Source organism: Triticum aestivum, chromosome 6D (genome assembly GCF_018294505.1).
Source record: "Triticum aestivum cultivar Chinese Spring chromosome 6D, IWGSC CS RefSeq v2.1, whole genome shotgun sequence".
In the NCBI taxonomy this organism is placed as follows: Eukaryota; Viridiplantae; Streptophyta; class Magnoliopsida; order Poales; family Poaceae; genus Triticum; species Triticum aestivum.
Genome location: NC_057811.1, coordinates 486,315,880 through 486,338,886, shown reverse-complemented (window position 1 = coordinate 486,338,886; position 23,007 = coordinate 486,315,880).

The window sequence follows — 23,007 nt, the reverse complement described above, 5'->3', positions numbered from 1 at the left end:
CTTGGCACATAATGAGTTCGCATTTGTTAAAAGGCGCCAACATTGTTTACCCAGCATGGCTTGATTGAATATAGCCATGTCTCTAAATCCCATGCCACCTAAATATTTCGATGAGGACAACCACTTCCAAGATTTCCAATGTAATTTCCTTTTTCCATCTTCTACACCCCACCAATAGTTGGAAATAGGCTTTCTCATCTTTTCACAGACACCAATAGGGATCTGAAAACAACTCATTACGTAAGTTGGTATTGCTTGTGCGACTGACTTTAGTAGAACTTCTTTCCCAGCTCTTGACAGAGGTCTATCACTCCAAGCGTTGAGTCTTTTACAAAGTCGACCAGTGAGAAAGTTGAAGTTGTTCGTTGGGGATCGTCCCACCTAGTTCAGCATGCCAAGATAGGTAGCTTGTAGTGTATCATCTTGAATTCCCATCTTCTGCTTTACCCTTTCCTTTATTTGCTCATTGCAGTGGGTGCCAAAGAATATAGATGATTTCTGAGTGTTGATCTTCTGTCCAGACCCTTCGCAATATGTTTGAAGAGCTGATTTTAGAGTATCAATACTCCTATCATCTTCTCTGGTAAAGAACACGCTGTCATCAGCAAACAGGAGATGAGAAATAGGAGGGCCATTTCTACCATTGCGGATTCCTTTTAATTCACTAGAAGCTTCCTTTTGCTGCAGTAAACAAGATAAGCCTTCAGCGCACAACAGGTAGGGGCTAATTGGATCCCCCTGCCTAATGCCTCTAGTGGGTTTAAAAGATTGAGTTAATTCTCCATTAACTCTAACCGCATATTTCACACAGGTTACACATCTCATAACCGTCTCGACCCATTTATCATTGAAACCCATTTTCAATAAAACACCCTTGAGGTAGTTCCACTCCACCCTATCATAAGCCTTTGTCATATCAATTTTGAGTGCAAAGAATGGGTGTTTGACTTTCTGCTTTCTTATTGTATGGATACATTCATAAGCTATAAGCACATTATCAGTAATTAGTCTTCCTGGCACAAAAGCACTCTGTTGTTCAGAGATTATTTTCGGCAAAAAAACGTTTTAGACGATTAGCTATAACTTTGGAAGCAATTTTATACATAACATTGCACAAACTTATTGGCCGAAAATTAGAGAGCACATCAGGAGAATTTACTTTTGGGATTAAAACAATTACCGAATCGCTGAAGCCTTCTGGAATTTCCGTTCCCAAAAGAAAACCCTTCACTGCAGCACAAACATCCTCTTCTAACAGCTTCCAATGTTTTTGGTAAAAAAGAGCAGGGAAGCCGTCAGGTCCAGGGGCCTTGATGGGCCCCATTTGGAAGAGTGCGGTCTTGATTTCTTCATTTGTATATTCTCGACAAAGAGCTTCATTGATTTCTTCATTCACTTTAGAAGGAATTGCTTGAAGCACTGCATCTAATGAGGTACAAGGTTCAGAGGTGAACAGATTAGCATAGAACTCATATACCATACTCTTGATAGCTCTGTGATCTTCACATCTTGTTCCGCCAGCTTGCTTCAAGAAATTAATTCTATTAGTTCTCCTCCTTGCTGAAGCTCGGGCATGGAAAAAGGAGGTGTTGCGGTCCCCCTCATGAAGCCAATCAACCCTTGAGCGCTGACGTGCCATAATCTCTTCTCTCTCAAAAAGTTCACACAGACATTTTTCAATCTGCTTCTCTTCAACACAGCTCTCGGTCACCAAATTATTCCTTCTTAAATCAGCCAGGCGTTTCTCAAGTCTTCTGATCTCTTTTCTTATTTGTCCAAATGATGTCTTACACCAGGTCTGCATAGCTTTGGATAATTTATTTAGTGCAGACCATGTGTTGTTCAAGGAAGGAGCACCATATTTCAGATTTTTCCAATTTTCCTCTATCATTTGATTATAATCCGAAGCTGAAAGATCGTGGATGTCGCCTAGAGGGGGGGTGAATAGGCGCTTTAAAATAATTACGGTTTAGGCTTGAACAAATGCGGAATAAACCTAACGGTTAATTTGTCAAGCACAAAACCTAAAACAACTAGGCTCACCTATGTGCACCAACAAGTTATGCTAAGCAAGATAAACAACTATGTGATAGCAAGATATATAACAAGGAACACTACGGCTATCACAAAGTAAAGTGCATAAGTAAAGGGGCTCGGGTAAGAGATAACCGAGGCACGCGGAGACGACGATGTATCCTGAAGTTCACACCCTTGCGGATGCTAATCTCCGTTTGGAGCGGTGTGGAGGCACAATGCTCCCCAAGAAGCCACTAGGGCCACCGTAGTCTCCTCACGCCCTCGCACAATGCAAGATGCCGTGATTCCACTAAGGGACCCTTGAGGGCGGTCACCGAACCCATACAAATGGCAACCCTTGGGGGCGGTCACCGAACCCGTACACTTTGGCAACCCTTGGGGGCGGTCACCGGTACCCGTCAAATTGCTCAGGGCGATCTCCACAACCTAATTGGAGACCCCGACGCTTGCCCGGAGCTTTACACCACAATGATTGAGCTCCGAACACCACCAACCGTCTAGGGAGCCCAAGCACCCAAGAGGAACAAGCTCAAGGGCACCAAGCACCCAAGAGTAATAAGCTTCTCAACTTGTAACTTCCACGTATCACCGTGGAGAACTCAAACCGATGCACCAAATGCAATGGCAAGGGCACACGGAGTGCCCAAGTCCTTCTCTCTCAAATCCCACCGAAGCAACTAATGCTAGGGAGGAAAAAGAGAGGAAGAACAAGAAGGAGAACACCAAGAACTCTAAGATCTAGATCCAAGGGGTTCCCCTCACATAGAGGAGAAAGTGATTGGTGGAAATGTGGATCTAGATCTCCTCTCTCTTTTCCCTAAAAAACTAGCAAGAATCCATGGAGGGATTGAGAGTTAGCAAGCTCGAAGAAGGTCAACAATGGGGGAAGAACACGAGCTCAAAGGATAAGGTTCATTGGGGAAGAAGACCCCCTTTTATAGGTGGGGAAAAATCCAACCGTTATGGTCACAGCCCGCACGGAGCGGTACTACCGCTCCAAGGAGCGGTACTACCGCCGGGGCGGTAGTAGCCCTTTGAAACACAACAGCGAGGAGGCAAAAAAGCCAGAAGAACCGTCGGAGTGGTAGTACCGCTTGACCTCACGGTACTACCGCGAGGGGTAGCGGTACTACTGCTAAGGGTAGCGGTACTACTGCTTGCGAGCGGTACTAAAAATTACATCCGTGCCTACCACCGCTGGACTTGTGACGAGTTTTTGGTCCCGAGCGGAAGTAGCCACGGAAGTAGCCGCGGTAGTACTGCTCCAAGCGGTAGTACCGCTCCCAAAAGCGGTAGTAAAAAATTACATCCGCTCCTGTCCGCGGTAGTACCGCTGCAGCCTTTTCAAAACACCAAAACTGACACAACTTCTGCAAACGGACTCCGAATTCGACGAAACCAAGTTTGTTGGAAAGCTAGCGACAAGGGCTAACACAATATTGATAGAAATACCAATAAGAAGCAAATGAGAAAAGGCCCAAAAGAAAATGGTGAGAACCCTTCCTCGGATAAGACCGGTAAAACCTCCAACATCGAAAACATCATAGAAGACGCATGCAAACTCCGTTTTCGATGAACTCAAGCTTGTCATAAAGATGAGCATAAGCTCTAAGACTCACAAAGAGAACCAAACAAGAACCAAAAAACATGATGCAAGGATGCAATGGTTTGAGCTCTCGATGAACGATACGATCAAGCTACTCACTTGAGAGCCCCCCTTGATAGTACGGCTATCGATCCTATAACCCGGTCTCCCAACTACCACCATGAGACCGGTAAAATAGAAAACCTATCAAGGGCAAACTTTTGCCTTGCACATGGTCCACTTGAGCTAGATGATGACGATCTTGACTCCCTCAAGTTGGACCACCTTTCTTGATTGCGTTGGCTCGATGAAGACTAGATGATTACTCCCCCATAGTCCACTATGGGTGAGCCACTCTTCGGCACATCTTCACAAGTCCATTGTCACCACAATGGACGGCAAGCTTCAAGCACTTGATCTCTTCGTGATGCTCCACTTGAACTTGCACACGGCAATCTTGATGACGATCACCACTTGATGTCATCCTCTCCATGGGTTGAGTGATATCTTCCTCTTGACGCAAGCCCATGAACACGTACCTAACCCCACATAGAACTCTCACATAGACCATGGGTTAGTATACAAAGCACAATGGACAATGATTACCATACCATGGGATCACTTGATCCCTCTCGGTACATCTTCTACGCTTTGTGAGTTGATCAACTTGATTCACTCTTGACTTAGTCTTGATCAACATAGAATCTTTCCAACTCTCTTCATTTGGATGATGTCTTGAAGGTAAACATGAATGATCACACAATCTTCTTCTTCAAGACATGCTTGCAATAAGCTCAACTCTCACATGACCAATCTTTGGATAATTCCTTAATAGCACCTTGGTCAACACAAACTCTACTTGAAACCAACACATGTACTCCAAGAAAAGCCTATGGACAAAACCTTCAAATATAACTCAAGGCAACCATTATTCCATAGAGATTGTCGTCAATTACCAAAACCAAACATGGGGGCACCACATGTTCTTTCAGGAGCCCTCATCCATGCAGCTTCAAATCTGAAGGAGTTATGCACTGGACTGGTAGCAGTCTGATCACCACTCTTAGCTATTGTTATCAATATTGCCAAGTGGTCTAAAGATGTAGTTATAATGTTCTCTACAGAGCAATTATCAAACCTTTTAAGAAACTCACTATTTGCCAATGCTCGATCTAGTCTAACTCTTATGTTCATCCCGCCATGCTGTCGGTTAGACCATGTAAATTTAGGGCCAATATACCCAAGGTCCAAAAGTCCACATTCATCTATGCAATCTCTAAACAGGGCCATTTGATTCTTGTTTCTATATTTAAAGCCCATGTGCTCATCCCCGTCTAAAGCTTCATTAAAGTCACCAGCACATATCCACGGACCATTCCATTGAGCCTTCAAGAATCGAAGTCTATCCCAAAAGATGTGCCTCAACTCTTTCTTTGGTTCTCCATATACCAGTGTTGTGCGCCATTCGACTCCATTTTCTGTTTTGACTCTTATATCCATCAATTGCGTGGAGTAAGCTTTTAATGACACCGAGAGAGAGGAGGACCAAAATAGAGCTAGCCACCACTCAGTCCATCACTGCTAACTGCAAAAGCTCCTGAGTAACCTAGCGACCACATGAGGTTCCGAGCTCTCGAATCCCTCATCTTCGTCTCGGACAGGAAGAGGAGGGAGGGACGATATTTATTAACGAGCCATTTCAGCTCGCCAACTGTCGCGTCCGTCCCCAGTCCGCGACAGTTCCAGCCCAAGAACCTCATAGCGTGTGGCGGGGTTGCCCTATAGCAACCTCCGCCTGATCCGCCGATCCTGATGGTAAGTTGTCGGAGTCCTTCCTCTGTTTCTTGTAAGGTTCAGAGAGACATACATCTCCAGCTGGCAAGGCAATTGATAGTGAGCAGACAACACTATTGTTTAGTCCTCCAATTGCAGGAGCTAAGTTACTTGTTTGCCGCACTAATATCTCCTCATAACTCAGAATTTGGTTCTTGGGCCTGTAAACTTTTAATTGCTTCCTCTTCTGTCCAACCACTTTAGTCGTGCTAGGTTGCAAAGAATATACCTCTTTGCTCGTGAAAGAACATGCGGTGCCCCCATGTTTGGTTTTGGTAATTGATGACAATCTCTATGGACTAATGGTTGCCTTGAGTTATATTTGAAGAATTTGTCCATAGGCATTTCTTGAAGTTCATGTGTTGGTTTCAAGGAGTTTATGTGGTGACCAAGGTGTTATTAAGGAATTATCCAAAGATTGGTCATGTGAGAGTTGAGCTTATTGCAAGCATGTCTTGGAGAAGAAGATTGTGTGATCATTCATGTATATCTTCAAGACATCATCCAAATGAAGAGAGTTGAAAATATTCAAGGTTGATCAAGACTAAGTCAAGAGTGAATCAACTTGATCAACTCACAAAGCGTAGAAGATGTACCGAGAGGGATCAAGCGATCCCATGGTGTGGTAAGCATTGTCAATTACACTTTGTGTACTAACCCATGATCTTCGTGAGAGTTCTTTGTGGGGTTAGGTTGCGGTGTGCAAGTTCAAGTGAAGCATCATGAAGAGATCAAATGCTTGAAGCTTGCCGTCCATTGTGGTGACAATGGCTTGTGAAGATGTTGCGGTGTGCAAGTTCAAGTGAAGCATCATGAAGAGATCAAATGCTTGAAGCTTGCCGTCCATTGTGGTGACAATGGACTTGTGAAGATGTGCGGAAGAGTGGCTCACCCATAGTGGAGCATGGGGGAGCAATCAACTAGTCTTCATCGAGATCGTCATCATCTAGCTCAAGTGGACCATGTGCAAGGCAAAGGTTTGCTCTTGATAGGTTTTCTATTTTACCAGTCTCATGATGGTAGGTGGGAGACCGGGTTTTAGGATCGATTGCCGTACTATCAAGGGGGGCTCTCGATGAGTAGCTTGATCGTATCGTTCATAGAGAGCTCAAATCATTGCATCCTTGCATCATCTTTATTGGTTCTTGTTTGGTTCTTCTCTTTGTGAGTTTTGGAGCTTATGGTCATCTTGATGACAAGCTCGAGTTCATCGAAAACGGAGTTCACTCGCATCTTCTATGATGTTTTCGATGTTGGAGGTTATGCCGGTTCTTCTCGGTTGGAGGTTTCACTCCTCTATTTGTTGGCATACCTCCCCGTCTTCCTCTATCCAACAAGCTTGAGTTTGCTCAATTCGGAGCTCATATGTAGAAGTTATGGCAGTTTTGGTTTCCTAGCGGTAGTACCGCGGCCGTAGCGGTAGTACCGCTTGGGTGCTACAAGCGGTAGTACCGCTCTAGAGCGGTGGTACCGCTCCTGAGCGGTAGTACCGCTGGTAGTGTTGGGAATCGTAGCATAATTTTAAAATTTTCCTACGCTCACCAAGATGCATCTATGGAGTATACTAGCAACGAGGGGAAAGGAGTGCATCTACATACCCTTGTAGATCGCGAGCGGAAGCGTTCCAATGAACGTGGATGACGGAGTCGTACTCGCCGTGATTCAAATCACCGATGACCGGGTGCCGAACGGACGGCACCTCCGCGTTCAACACACGTACGGTGCAGCGACGTCTCCTCCTTCTTGATCCAGCAAGGGGGAAGGAGAGGTTGATGGAGATCCAGCAGCACGACAGCGTGGTGGTGGATGTAGCGGGTCTCGGCAGGGCTTCGCCGAGCTTCTGCGAGAGGGAGAGGTGTAGCAGGGGAGGAGGGAGGCGCCCAAGGCTGTTATATTACTGCCCTCCCTCCCTCCCCCTTTATATAGGCCCCCTGGGAGGGGGGGCACCGGCCAGAACCCATCTGGATGGGGGGGGCGGCGGCCAGGGGGGTAACTTACCCCCCAAGGCAAGTGGGGCGCCCCCCCACCCTAGGGTTTCCAACCCTAGGCGCAGGGGGAGGCCCATGGGGGGGCGCCCAGCCCACTAGGGGCTGGTTCCCTTCCCACTTCAGCCCACGGGGCCCTCCGGGATAGGTGGCCCCACCCGGTGGACCCCCGGGACCCTTCCGGTGGTCCCGGTACAATACCGGTAACCCCCGAAACTTTCCCGGTGGCCGAAACTTGACTTCCTATATATAATTCTTCACCTCCGGACCATTCCGGAACTCCTCGTGACGTCCGGGATCTCATCCGGGACTCCGAACAACTTTCGGGTTTCCGCATACACATATCTCTACAACCCTAGCGTCACCGAACCTTAAGTGTGTAGACCCTACGGGTTCGGGAGACATGCAGACATGACCGAGACGCCTCTCCGGTCAATAACCAACAGCGGGATCTGGATACCCATGTTGGCTCCCACATGTTCCACGATGATCTCATCGGATGAACCACGATGTCGAGGATTCAATCAATCCCGTATACAATTCCCTTTGTCAATCGGTATGTTACTTGCCCGAGATTCGATCGTCGGTATCCCAATACCTTGTTCAATCTCGTTACCGGCAAGTCTCTTTACTCGTACCGCAATGCATGATCCCGTGACTAACGCCTTAGTTACATTGAGCTCATTATGATGATGCATTACCGAGTGGGCCCAGAGATACCTCTCCGTCACACGGAGTGACAAATCCCAGTCTCGATCCGTGCCAACCCAACAGACACTTTCGGAGATACCCGTAGTGCACCTTTATAGTCACCCAGTTACGTTGTGACGTTTGGCACACCCAAAGCACTCCTACGGTATCCGGGAGTTGCACGATCTCATGGTCTAAGGAAAAGATACTTGACATTGGAAAAGAAACTACACGATCTTTTATGCTATGCTTAGGATTGGGTCTTGTCCATCACATCATTCTCCTAATGATGTGATCTCGTTATCAATGACATCCAATGTCCATAGTCAGGAAACCATGACTATCTGTTGATCAACGAGCTAGTCAACTAGAGGCTTACTAGGGACACGTTGTGGTCTATGTATTCACACATGTATTACGATTTCCGGATAACACAATTATAGCATGAACAATAGACAATTACCATGAACAAAGAAATATAATAATAACCATTTATTATTGCCTCTAGGGCATATTTCCAACGGTCTCCCACTTGCACTAGAGTCAATAATCTAGTTACATTGTGATGAATCGAACACCCATTGTGTCCTGGTGTTGATCATGTTTTGCCCTAGGGAGAGGTTTAGTCAACGGATCTGCCACATTCAGGTCCGTATGTACTTTACAAATATCTATGTCTCCATTTTGAACACTTTCACGAATGGAGTTGAAGCGGCGCTTGATATGCCTGGTCTTCCTGTGAAACCTGGGCTCCTTCGCAAGGGCAATAGCTCCAGTGTTGTCACAGAAGAGAGTCATCGGGCCCGACGCATTGGGAATCACCCCTAGGTCGGTAATGAACTCCTTCATCCAGACTGCTTCCTGTGCTGCCTCCGAGGCCGCCATGTACTCCGCTTCACATGTAGATCCCGCCACGACGCTTTGCTTGCAACTGCACCAGCTTACTGCTCCTCCATTCAAAATATACACGTATCCGGTTTGTGACTTCGAGTCATCCAGATCTGTGTCGAAGCTAGCGTCGACGTAACCCTTTACGACGAGCTCTTCGTCACCTCCATAAACGAGAAACATATCCTTAGTCCTTTTCAGGTACTTTAGGATATTCTTGACCGCTGTCCAGTGTTCCATGCCGGGATTACTTTGGTACCTTCCTACCAAACTTACGGCAAGGTTTACATCAGGTCTGGTACACAACATGGCATACATAATAGACCCTATGGCCGAGGCATAGGGGATGACACTCATCTTTTCTATATCTTCTGCCGTGGTCGGGCATTGAGCCGTGCTCAATTGCACACCTTGCAATACAGGCAAGAACCCCTTCTTGGACTGATCCATATTGAACTTCTTCAATATCTTGTCAAGGTATGTACTCTGTGAAAGACCAATGAGGCGTCTTGATCTATCTCTATAGATCTTGATGCCTAATATATAAGCAGCTTCTCCAAGGTCCTTCATTGAAAAACACTTATTCAAATAGGCCTTTATACTTTCCAAGAATTCTATATCATTTCCCATCAATAGTATGTCATCCACATATAATATGAGAAATGCTACAGAGCTCCCACTCACTTTCTTGTAAACACAGGCTTCTCCATAAGTCTGTGTAAACCCAAACGCTTTGATCATCTCATCAAAGAGAATGTTCCAACTCCAAGATGCTTGCACCAGCCCATAGATTGAGCGCTGGAGCTTGCATACTTTGTTAGCATTCTTAGGATCGACAAAACCTTCCGGCTGCATCATATACAACTCTTCCTTAAGGAAGCCGTTAAGGAATGCCGTTTTGACGTCCATCTGCCATATCTCATAATCATAGTATGCGGCAATTGCTAACATGATTCGGACGGACTTCAGCTTCGCTACGGGTGAGAAAGTCTCATCGTAGTCAACCCCTTGAACTTGTCGATAACCCTTAGCGACAAGTCGAGCCTTATAGATGGTCACATTACCATCCGCGTCCGTCTTCTTCTTAAAGATCCATTTGTTTTCTATGGCTCGCCGATCATCGGGCAAGTCATTCAAAGTCCATACTTCGTTTTCATGCATGGACCCTATCTCGGATTTCATGGCTTCCAGCCATTTGTCGGAATCCGGGCCCGCCATCGCTTCTTCATAGTTCGAAGGTTCACCGTTGTCTAACAACATGATTTCCAGGACAGGGTTGCCGTACCACTCTGGTGCGGAACGTGTCCTTGTGGACCTACGAAGTTCAGTACTAACTTGATCCGAAGCTTCATGATCATCATCATTAACTTCCTCCCCAGTCGGTGTAGGCACCGCAGGAACATTTTCCCGCGCTGCGCTACTTTCCGGTACGGAAGGGGTGACTATCACCTCATCAAGTTCCACTTTCCTCCCACTCAATTCTTTCGAGAGAAACTCCTTCTCTAGAAAGGACCCGTTCTTGGCAACGAAGATCTTGCCTTCGGATCTGAGGTAGAAGGTATACCCAATAGTTTCCTTAGGGTATCCTACGAAGACGCATTTCTCCGACTTGGGTTCGAGCTTTTCAGGTTGAAGTTTCTTGACATAAGCATCGCATCCCCAAACTTTTAGAAACGACAGCTTAGGTTTCTTCCCAAACCATAATTCATACGGTGTCGTCTCAACGGATTTCGACGGAGCCCTATTTAAAGTGAATGCGGCAGTCTCTAAAGCATAGCCCCAAAATGAGAGCGGTAAATCGGTAAGAGACATCATAGATCGCACCATATCCAATAGAGTGCGATTACGACGTTCGGACACACCATTTCTCTGAGGTGTTCCAGGCGGCGTGAGTTGTGAAACTATTCCACATTTCCTTAAGTGTGCACCAAACTCGTGACTTAAATATTCTCCACCACGATCTGATCGTAAGAATTTTATTTTTCTGTCACGTTGATTCTCAACCTCACTCTGAAATTCCTTGAACTTTTCAAAGGTTTCAGACTTGTGTTTCATTAGGTAGACATACCCATATCTACTTAAGTCATCAGTGAGAACATAACGATATCCTCCACGAGCCTCAACACTCATTGGACCGCACACATCGGTATGTATGATTTCCAATAAGTTGGTTGCTCGCTCCATTGTTCCGGAGAACGGAGTCTTGGTCATCTTACCCATGAGGCATGGTTCGCACCTGTCAAATGATTCGTAATCAAGAGACTCCAAAAGTCCATCTGCATGGAGCTTCTTCATGCGCTTGACACCAATGTGACCAAGGCGGCAGTGCCACAAGTATGTGGGACCATCGTTATCAACTTTACATCTTTTGGTATTCACACTATGAATATGTGTAACATCACGTTCGAGATTCATCAAAAATAAACCATTGACCAGCGGGGCATGACCATAAAACATATCTCTCAAATAAATAGAACAACCATTATTCTCGGATTTAAATGAGTAGCCATCTCGAATTAAACGAGATCCAGATACAATGTTCATGCTCAAAGCTGGCACTAGATAACAATTATTGAGGTTTAAAACTAATCCCGTGGGTAGATGCAGAGGTAGCGTGCCGACGGCGATCACCACCCCTCCCCCCCCTCCTCTAGGCGACATCCACGATCTTTCAGCTCGCCTCAGCATGTCCTGCTTTGTCTTTCTGCTTGTAATCAAGTTCCTTCTTTTCAAATGGAGAAGTGACGCCGTCCTGCATCTCTTTTATGTCCGAGTCCTTCTCCTCTGAGTTACTTCTTGGAGATCTTTGAGCACCACTATTCTTCTCTCCACAGTGAGAACTTTTGCCACTAGACTGTGGGCTTTGTCCTGACCATGAGGTCAAAATATTTTTCTTTCTGTCGTCCTTCACGCACAACCTATCTGCATTATAAGGAAGTTTACCCTCCTCATCTCGCTCTCCCGGGGTTGGACATTCTAGTGAAGAATGGCCAATGATGCCGCATGAGAAACAATAGTGTGGAATTCTTTCGTACTGCACTTCATATCTCTCATAAGCTTTCTTTTTCTTCGAGTATGCAGTGACCCATCTCAATAGCGGCTTCGAGATTTCCACAGAAACTCGGACTCGCAGATAGTTGCCCCAAGCTCTGCCTTGGCTGTCTACATCAACCTTCTCTACTGTACCAATTTTAGCACCTAGAGATTCTCCCCAAGTTCTATTCATTAATTCAAAACGAAGGTCTTTGATTCTTGCCCACAAAGAGATTCTGTCAAAAGTGACTTGAGAAGGCTTCAGTGTCTTGGATCAAAGTTGCCAACAAAACCGCATGTTTTCCCACTGTCCAAGGAGCCCCTGCCACAACTCTGTCCAAGTCTTCCTTGTTTGCAAATTCCACAATAAAAGTATTATCTCCCACTGGTTTTGCTGATAATCCTCTTGGGTTCCCCCATGCTGGTCTCAATGCAGACATGATAGTTTGGATATGGAGGATATTTGGGGACAATACCTTGCAAATCAACGCCCAATCTAGGCTCACCAAATCCTCTTCATTCTCGTCGTCGAGGATCACTGCCGAGGCCTCCTCTGAGGTGAGATTGAGGCGCCCCAGCAGTTCCGCCACGCCGTCCTCTGGTCCGGCTGTATCTTTGCCGGACCCGTCCACCTTCTCCTTCAAATCCAGCGCCGCCGTTACCAGATCGGAGTTGGTGTTGGCTGCTAACATCGCCTTCTCGCTGCTTTCCCTCAAATCTGCCAAGAACACCCTCTAATTTCAGCCACCAAAGCTACAGCCAAGGGTGGGCAGCGAATCTCCGTTCGCCCCTTAATCACCCCGAACTGCAGTGTACAGTGTTGGAGTTCGATCTCGGAGGGAGGAGGGGGGAGGGGGGGCTAGAGTTCGAGGGGATCGATTTTGAGCAGAAAGCACGCTTGGATGGATTCGAAGTGGGATCGAGTCCACCAGATCAAGAGCATCAGCTGACAAGTGTTCGTCTCCAGAGGAAACGAGAGAGTTCTACAGCAGGCAAAAGACTGTAGAAGCCTAGTAAGGAGACGACACTTTATGTATGTAGTACATACACACAACTACGCAAGCATAATCATGTACTCTCTCCATCAATAAAAGGAAGGCTTTTAATATTTTCTGAAGTCAAATGTCGCATAGTTTGACCATATTTGTGGGCAAAACTATCAACAACTGCATACTAAATGGTTATAATACGAACATACATCTAGTTGGGTATGAAATGATATTGGTTAGGCATCGTAGTTCATGATAGCTTTTGCTACGAACCTAGTCAAACCTTGCACCGTTTGACTTCAAACAATTTTTTTTTTTAGAATGCGCCTAGGCGTATCATATATTTATAGAATAATGTTAACTACAAGAAAGCTAACACTTGTTGCGAACAACACGTGTAAGACCATAGACGGCCACCACCTCAAATCAAGCTACAAACAAAAGCGCATATCCTAAGTTGAAACACAACACCACGTCACGACCGACACCAGACACCTCCGAAGACCAAACTACCGCAGAGCTTCTCTTGTCGACGCACCACATCCGAAGACCAAACTTCAAACAATATTTGAAGCCTTGTTTTCAGAGGAAGAGGGAGCACGTATTATATCGAAGCGCTTTGAGATCCGTGCAAAGCATATGAGCATCAGATCTAAAGAAAAACAGAATAAGAACAAGCAACACAATAAAGGTGTGAGGTATTACTTGTAGGTGCTACTAACTCCTCTGATCGATCGGATCGGATGCGGCATCACTGCTCATCATCGCTGCTCACATGCTATACTCAACACGCTTGCATGGTTCACGGGCGCTGTCACGGAAAACGCGACTTTACTCCTTTATACGCCATTGACCTCTCCACATCTACGTACATGCATACTGTACGTACTTTAGACTCCGATTGACTTGGCACGTGCTCCCTTCTCTTTAATCAATTGAATTAGCCACCAAATCATCTGCATCGACCAACTTTTTGTTTCCATCGAGTACTCATGTACAGTATGCATGTACTGCATGTCTGTACCCAAGGCTTGCTATGTGTCCGGCAGTAATGGTGGTGTCCGGGTATGATGTACTTCCTCCGTGCTTGAAAACAGGGCTTATAAATTTTATCTCAAATCTAATGTTATAAAATTTAATCAAATCTATAGGGAAAACCATCACTGTACACCCATTGAGTTCAGATAAAATTTATATGCCTTCTTTTCAAGTCGGATGTACTACCATGTTGAAATACATAGATACAAGTTTTCAACTTGTCCTACTCACAACTACTCCCTCCGTCCCATAATATAAAAACGTTTTTCAAGCTAACATAGCTTGAAAAACGTTCATATATCATGGGACGGAGGGAGTAATTGATACCCCCTTCGATCCAAAAGAAGTGGCGTAGTTTTAGTTCAAAGTTAATTACCAAGTCAATGCAAGCCAGCATGTTCAGGCATTTCAAGCAAAATGAAATAAATAAGACAAACTAATACAGACAGTGAGATTAGGAGGATATAGCAGTCTTGTCATGACCCTGCCACTTGCCAATCAAGCACGGTGCATCATATCTAATCTAGCTGTGCTTTTCATAGATAGACGGTCATCTACCACAATAAAGTCCAGGGCATCATTCCACTTTGTTGCAGAAAGAGAAGCTGGCGGGCATTGTGGTCCAAGAACATTGTGCACAGACCCCCTTAATTTGTTTAGTGTGTTCTCTTACATGACTAATCACTATCAGGCCACTTTCCACTACTATTATTTTGCCAGTAGGCCACTCCCCATTGTTTGTAGTGATTGTTTGGGGAGGGAGCAACTAGAGTTGATCAAGCGTCTCTTTTTGGGGCACTGCTTAGTGCTTACATACATCGTCCATGGGAAGAGGATGAGCCTTTTGTGGACATGTTTTTGTAGCTCCATATTCTTTTTGATATGGAGCAATGCATGATTCCTCCGGGTTCCTTTTTTTGCGGATATTCCTGCTGCTATTTAGTTTACTAAAGGAGAAAATTCAGCTGAATTAAGATATTGATTGATGCGGAAAAACTAGAGCATTGATGTGTATGTGGACAAATCCGAGGTCGAAAATACAAAATGATGTGAACGTACAAAAGATACTATGTGGTAAGAAAATAGTAATCCGGTGGAAAATTAGGATTAAGATTACATAATATAGAGCTAGGGTTGTATCTACAATGTGAGGATTTGAACGACACTAACGTGAATATTGTTAGACCGAGAAATAGTTTTCGGCTTGAGATTATATGCCATGAAGAGTTGAATTGGATGTGTAAGTTACAAAAACCTACTACAATTGGGCTAGGTTGAAAGAAAGACCATCAATTAATTTACAACACTTTCGCAAAAATGAATAAAAATAAATTACAAACACCGTTTTAATCTGAAACCTCGTGTATGTAGCAATCAGTACATAAGTAAATAACACGTTCATTTTTCCTCCTTTTAGTCGCGATTGAGGTGAACAAGGCGGCAGATGATCTACCCACCTCTTCGCCATTGACCGCGGGCCCCTCCACTCTGTTTGTCGCTCCAGCGATACGAGGGGGAGGGGACCATAGGTTTCAGACTGGTAGTAAGAGCAAGTACAATAGAGTGACGTAGGCGGGATATAAGGGATGCCGCATCATATTTGTGTCTAATTGGAGAAGAGAGAAGAGAAGCGAGCTACCAACTTACAGCCGGCTGTAGCACGTGCCCCAACACTCTTTGTGAGAGAAAGAGGTGGGCCATATATTAACATTGTAGCCTACTACTACCACTAACTATTATATGAGTGGGCTATTAGGTTGGCTACAATTGAGGTGGAAACTCCATATAGCTGGCTGCTTGCTATATTATTAACCATGCTCTAATATATGTGGCGGTATGGATAGTGTAGGCTTCGTCTCTCATTGGGGGCAACGAGATGGCGGCGGCATTGTCGGCGCGGAATAAAATTTACCCTCCTCGCCCTCATTCCGGTGGTGCTTCGTGCCATTGGAATAAAATATACCCTCCTTGCGCTCATTCCGGTGGATGGCGTTGTCCTCGACAGATAAGAACGCTTCGTTGTCGAGCCAAAAAATTCTAGGTTCTGATCCTCCTCGAAATCCTTTGGCTGGAAGAAATTGATGGAGCTCAATATGGCGCAGATTCCTGCCGTCCCTCTGGGCGGCAAGGTAAGGGGTTTCTCTTCATGCGTGCGCATCAACAAAATCTAGTATCAGTTGCTTCATATCAGTTCGGGGGTTCCATAACTACGAGCGAGGCTCCAGGGGTTGCACATGTACAAAGAGTTCCCAGCTGTCATCGACATGGTTGTGTCAGCTTCGATTGGGAAGCAATGTGTCATCGATTCTGGTGACATATGTGATCGATCAATGGTCCAGAGGCTTCGATGTAGTTTTTATTATGTTTTACGTGCTTGGTACTACCAATGAGCTTTTATAATAAATAAGGGTCCTTTTGTAAAAAAAAAGGTACATCAGTCAATAAGTTTTTGATATATTTTACTCGTTACTAGTTTACAATAATCAAGTTAGTGTAAGGTCTAGAGAGTTCCTCGCCAAAAAAGAAAGTTGTATCGCGAAGGTGCTATTATGATCCCGAGCTCACATGCACCGGGTGAACAATAAAAATCTGGAATGTATTAAAAATAAACTAAAATATTTTGGCAACAAACATAGTCTTTTTTGGAGGAGCAGGGCGTTTTGGTGCCCAGGCTCATCTGCACCCGGTTAGAAAAAATTCGTAAAAAATTCAAAACAAATTCAAAAAATTCCAAATAAAATTTGTGTGGTAGACAATTTGATGCGTGAGGCCCGCTCCAAATTTCTATTCATTTGGACATATGAGCAGCTCTCAGCAAAAAAGACAAATCGGGCCAAAACAGTACATGAACAGTAAACATTTTTACAGACCCCCAATTTGTCTTTTTTGCTGAGAGCTGCTCATATGTCCAAATGACTTGAATTTTGGAGCGGGCCTCACGCATCAAATTGTCTGCCACACAAATTTTATTTGGAATTTTTTGAATTTTGCTAGTATTTGTTTTGATTTTTTTCGTCGGCACGGGTGCAGATGAGCTCGGGTGCAGAAATGAATTTTCGTTTTTGGAGCATCTACTTTATCTTATCTGCCGAGACCTTCACGATTTCCTTTTTTTACTATTTTTGAAATTTTACTATTCACCTGGGTGCATGCGAGCTCGGGATCAGAAAAATCCGCGTAGACACTAACAAGAAGGATATAGCACTCTTGTCATGATACCGCCACTTGCCAACAATTAAGCAGTCCACGGCGCATTATCGATCTAGCTGTGCTTTTCCCATAGATCGACATCACAATAAAGTCCAGGGGCATCATTCCACTTTGCTAAAAAATGATGGAGGTCCAAGAAAAAAACACACACACACGCATTCCCTTTATTTTATTATGTATTTTATTATCCCACGACAAAGAAGATACTGCTACGTACTAGTACAAGCCTAATTAGCCAAGCCACTTTTCATCAATTTTGCTAGTAGCTCATCATTCGCTTGGCAGGCATCGAACAAGTGCCTGACTTTTGTGGAAGTTTCTTCAATTCCTTTGACACATTTTGTAGGCCTAAAAGCGTCGACGTCGGATCAAAATGATCTAGCATTGCAAAATTAATCAAGCAGCTGAATCAAGATATACTTACTAAAAATTACAGCCGCAAAGGCATCGTGTCTGTCGGTGAGTTTCAGCTGGTTCGTCAAAAGAAGCTGCTAATCATAATTTTATTAAGGTTAAGATGACAAAAGCATGCCTGTATGTGCAGTGCGAGGATCCGAGCGACGCCGACGTCTGCCCGTGTATGAGTATATTTATCATATAAGTTGTTCGAATTTTAAAAGGGTTATTAAAGTTGGGGACTGTGTTTATGATAAGGAGAAGACTTGGGAGCAGCGGGTACGGCCTGTTGGATCACAACGGGACAACGCACCACGCAACCGCAAATATAATCCTCATTCATTCCTGCTGCTGCGAGCCGACCGACGACAAATCTCGCATGCATCAATGCGTGATTTTCGAACATGAATAAAAAGATTGTTCATGTAACAACAAAGGATCTTGATTTCATTAAGAAATAAAAGAATTGCTCGATTAATTAACGAAAAATAAGGGGGAAATGGTTACGATGCACCCGCAAGACGGGGGCACTCGGTCGATCTGACTACCCACATGACTGACACGCGTCACCGCAAAGAGGAACACCGTCGAGAAGGTCTGCAAAGTGTCATCCTCCCCACTGCTCTGAGAAGTGACTCCGACTTTACCGTGGATGACCAATTAAGAACCCTCAAACCGAACGAGGCATGAGAGTCCTGCCGGCCTATCCCAACAATTGGCCATAATGCATCGAGGACCAGACAACCCGACTTCAACGACGAGCCTTGCAGAAGAAAAGGAGCATGCCTAACACCAACAAGAGTCTGAGCTACCCATGATGTGTCATCGTTGCCGATGCGTCGCACGGTGTCGCAACAGCTCCGATTTCACACTGAGGAGCAATCCAGACGGTCAACGATGTAGTTATTTATCATCAATATAGAGAAATCTACACCGTATGGATAACAATCATTCGCATTAAAATATGATCGCACACCCTCTGCATTCGAGATTATGCAAGATTATACAACAACAAAGATCGTTTTTTGTCTCTCTCTCTCTCTCTCTCTCTCTCTCTCTCTCTCTCTCTCATCCCTAGGAGGCCTTCTTTACTTACCTAGGGATGTAGCCAAGAGTGGGCAAGATGAGGCCATGGCTCCCTCCATGGTAATTTCTTATAAAACATCCTTCCATCACCAGCTCAAAATGCTCTAAATTTTTATGTTTGACACTCTTCTATTGCAGAAACAATGTTTCTCTGAAATGAGCTCAGGTGACCAATAAAAATTCCAAAAAATGAGCTCAAAATGCTCAGATTTCACTTGGGGGTACATCAAGTTCTAATTTTAGTTTCTGATATTTGGTGATTTTGCCATTTGTCCGTATTAAATTTCAGCGGTCGAAAGTGAAGTCGTTGAAATGCATTAAAAATGGTTTTATTTCAAAGTCTTTGTCACGAGGAACATGAATACGCAGACGAAAAACTTAATTTGGACTTTGGGTTCAAATAATATGAAAAGATTAAAAGTTGAAAGCCAAAAGAAAAATAGGGTCGGTGCCCCCACACCTGCATGCCACAAATCCCCTCATGTGGTTGTGTCCCAGCTGAAAATTGTGGTCTGTCCTCGTAAGGAAGTGGGTCGTTGTACGTTCGTCTTCATCTTTGTTCCTCACCCGTTTGGTTTTGTCCCACCTGCACGCCACATCATGCATTATCTTAATTAAATTAAATCTTATCAAAACCTCAATGAAATCAAAATTTTGCTTGTGTTTGCCTACGCGTACCCAAATCAAATCTTATCGTAATCTCAACTATATCAAAACATTCTTGTCTTCTCCTATCCATACTCAAATCAAATCAAATCTTACCAAAATCTAGAATATAGTGGATGTGAGAAATATGATACGATCAAGTTGCTAGTTTCAATTAAGTCCATCTTCTACTCCTAATTCATGTCTTCCTTTTCAGCAAAGATGCCCCGGACACACACTATCAACAACAAAATATGCATCAATGAATATCTAAAAATACATACAACTACTACTATTGAAAAAAATAGATACTAGTACTACTACAAGATGTATGGATAGGTCAACATGTTTTTTTCTTTTCTTCTCGTGTCTACAACTGCTAGGCCACTCATCTCCTTCAAGTTTTGTCGGTGATCCTGCACTACTGGAATCGTCTTCTTTATCGAGTGCCGCCCAAAAAACTCGGCAACGCCTTTGCCAAGAATTATTCTCGGCAAAAGGCATACGATGTACACCTCTCAGGCAAACAGAACTTTGCCGAGGGTTATTTGTCGGCCACTCGGCATACAGTTTTCCGAGAACCAAAGGCAGGCTGTCGACAAAATAAAGTGACTTGGCTGCCACTGGATAGACACGGTGGTTGCCACGTGGCCTTTTTCAAGGATCCTATGTCTAGATCTAGGCAAACTCTAATGAGCATTTGACCTTGTTTTTTGCGGCCCGTTAATTTTGTTCGTTCCATTGGGTACACCGACGTTTCTTTTTTCTGGGCCAGATGAGGTCGCACTAGAACCCAAATGGAGCAAACATACTACCTCTGTCTCTGTGAATAAGTCATTCGCGTAGTTCTAGGTCAACGACTTAACTATCTAAATATGTATTATATGTGACAAAAAATATATTTAGAAACTATCGGTGTAGAAATCTAGTGATATACTTTTCATGACATATAACACATATTTAATTTCTCGAATCGATGACCTAGAACTACGCGAATGACTTATTCACCTAGACGGAGGTAGTACTAGGAAGACTTTTTCTTTCGCTCATTGCACATGTCGAGAGTGAACGAAACGTTGGCACGAGGCCATTTGGGAGCCGACGGTCGCCGGATATTAGGGTCTTCATTTTTAGGTATGCAACTGAAAATGAAACCATACAAAGAGGATAATAATATTATACCGACGTTGGTTTTGGGCCTCCTTTGCACAAAGCTCACCACCATGGCTACTGTTGGTCAAGCCGAAGTATAAGGCCCAACTTATCTCACATAAAGTTTTTTTTTTCATTCCTTTGACGGATTATGAAAAGAAAGAGTTAAGTTAGGGCTAGCTAACCTCCTTTGCACAACAGTGCCATTACCAGCATCAGCCAAAGACAGAGGCAAGAGAGTCGGGAGTGAAGCTGTAGGTGCTTGTGCTCCTGTAGGATCGAACGTGAGAAGGGGGGGGGAGAATATGGTTGTATGACAGGTGGGACCGATAGTACTGATTTTTCAACCCAGATGCCACATCACGCCAAACCACCTTCAAAATCCATCGAGGGGGGATGATTTAACCGGCATCGAAAGTTTGAGAGTGCAGTTTAACCGGTTCTATAGCCCCCCCTCTTTAGAGTTCAGGTTTGAAATATGCACTTCTCTTTAAAAAAGTTGACATTATTCTCAAGTTTATTCGCAAGAAAAAATAAAACAATTTCCTCAGTTTGTACCTGGCTGGAGGTGACTATCCAACTGAATCTATCAGTCTTGGGGTCCAACACGAGAGACTGATTCCACATGGATTGTGCAGGAACCGGCCGGAAATAGAAGAGGACTACACTTTCTCCCCAGCCAGGCAAACTAATCTGGGTGTCTTGTAGTGTCCATCCTTTAGCACGCAGATCGTCTCCTGTACGTGATTGCACGGCCACATGCTTTGTCCACTCCAACCCTCCCATCATTTTAATTTCGAAGCATCATCACCGCATGCAGTGCCTCCCATCATTTTGTGTTTTGTCCCTTAACTAATCTCCTCGGTCGAATCAAACCATTGTGCCTCTCATGCCATTCCTGCCTCTAACAAGAAAAACAAAAGGAAATTCTCACCCTATTATACATATATATATACTTTGTTTCCTTTTTACTTCGCGCATAAGATTTGTCTCAGTCAAACTTCATGGATTTTGGTCAAATTCATATTAAAAAATTATCAGCATTTGCACTAATTAAGATTTATAACATGAAAATTAATTCCATGATGCATCTAATCATATTGATTGGATAACATAAATGTTGATTTTTGTATACAATCTTAGCCAAACTTTGTGATATTTTGACTGAGAACAAATCTTAAATCTTATACACGAAGTAAAAAGAAACGGAAAAGGCACTAAATACAACACAAGCACATCAGTACACGGTTACCTCGAAGCACACGAGCATCATTTCTAACAAAACAGAAAATTAATAATATGAAACACACTGAAGGTGTGATCTTTTACCTGTATCCGCTACTAATTCCTCTGATCCATCGGATGTGGCATCACTGTTCATCGCTGCTCACAACTCGTAGACGCATATATGGTTCACGGCCGCCGTCACTTGACTGTTACGGAAAACGCGATCGACTTTACTCCTTTATACGCCATTGACTTCTCTCCATCTACGTACACGCATACTGTACGTACTTTAGACTCCAATTTGGTCGACTTTGCATCCACGTACTCTCTTCTCTTCAATAATCAATTAAATCAGCTACCAGACTTCCTTCCGGCCACCAAATAATCTCCATCGATCAACTTTTTGTCTCGATCGAGTACTCGTGTACAGTGTGTATGTACTGCATGTCTGTACCCCCCAAGGCCGGACTATGATGTTATTGATGTACTACGTTGCACTATCATAGATACAAACAAGTTCTCGGCATATATATTACTCGCAGCTAACTGATACTATCTTTGTAAATTAATATAATACACCCTCCGTCTCATAATATAAGATCGTTTTTGACACTAATGTAGTGTTAAAATATTCTTACATTATGGGACAAAGGGAGTACATTTTAGATCACTAGGAGTAATAATCAAGTCAATGCTAGCATAGGCGCATTTTTCACAGCAAAAAACAAAACAAAACAAAATGGACCAGTACAGTACGGGCAGTGAGATTAGAAGGATATAGAAGGATAATAACCGAGTCAATGCAAGCTAGCACGTAAATGCATTTCAAGCAAAATGAAATAAATAAGATGAACTAGTACAGTACGGACAGTGAGATTAGGAGGATATAGCAGTCTTGTCACGACCCTGCCACTTGCCAATCAAGCGTGGTGCATCATATCTAATATAGCCGTGCTTTTCATATGTAGACGGTCATCTGCCATAATAAAGTCCCCGCCATCATTCCACTCTGTTGCAAGAAAAGCTGGAGGGTATTGTTGTCCAAGAACATGTACACAAGCCCTCTTCCGGTTTTGTTTACTTTTCCCCAAGACAGAGTCTAATGAAATACATGACTAACCACAATCAGGCCACTTATTATTATTATTATTATTATTATTATTATTATTATTATTATTATTATTATTTGCCAGTATGCAACTTCTGATTATTT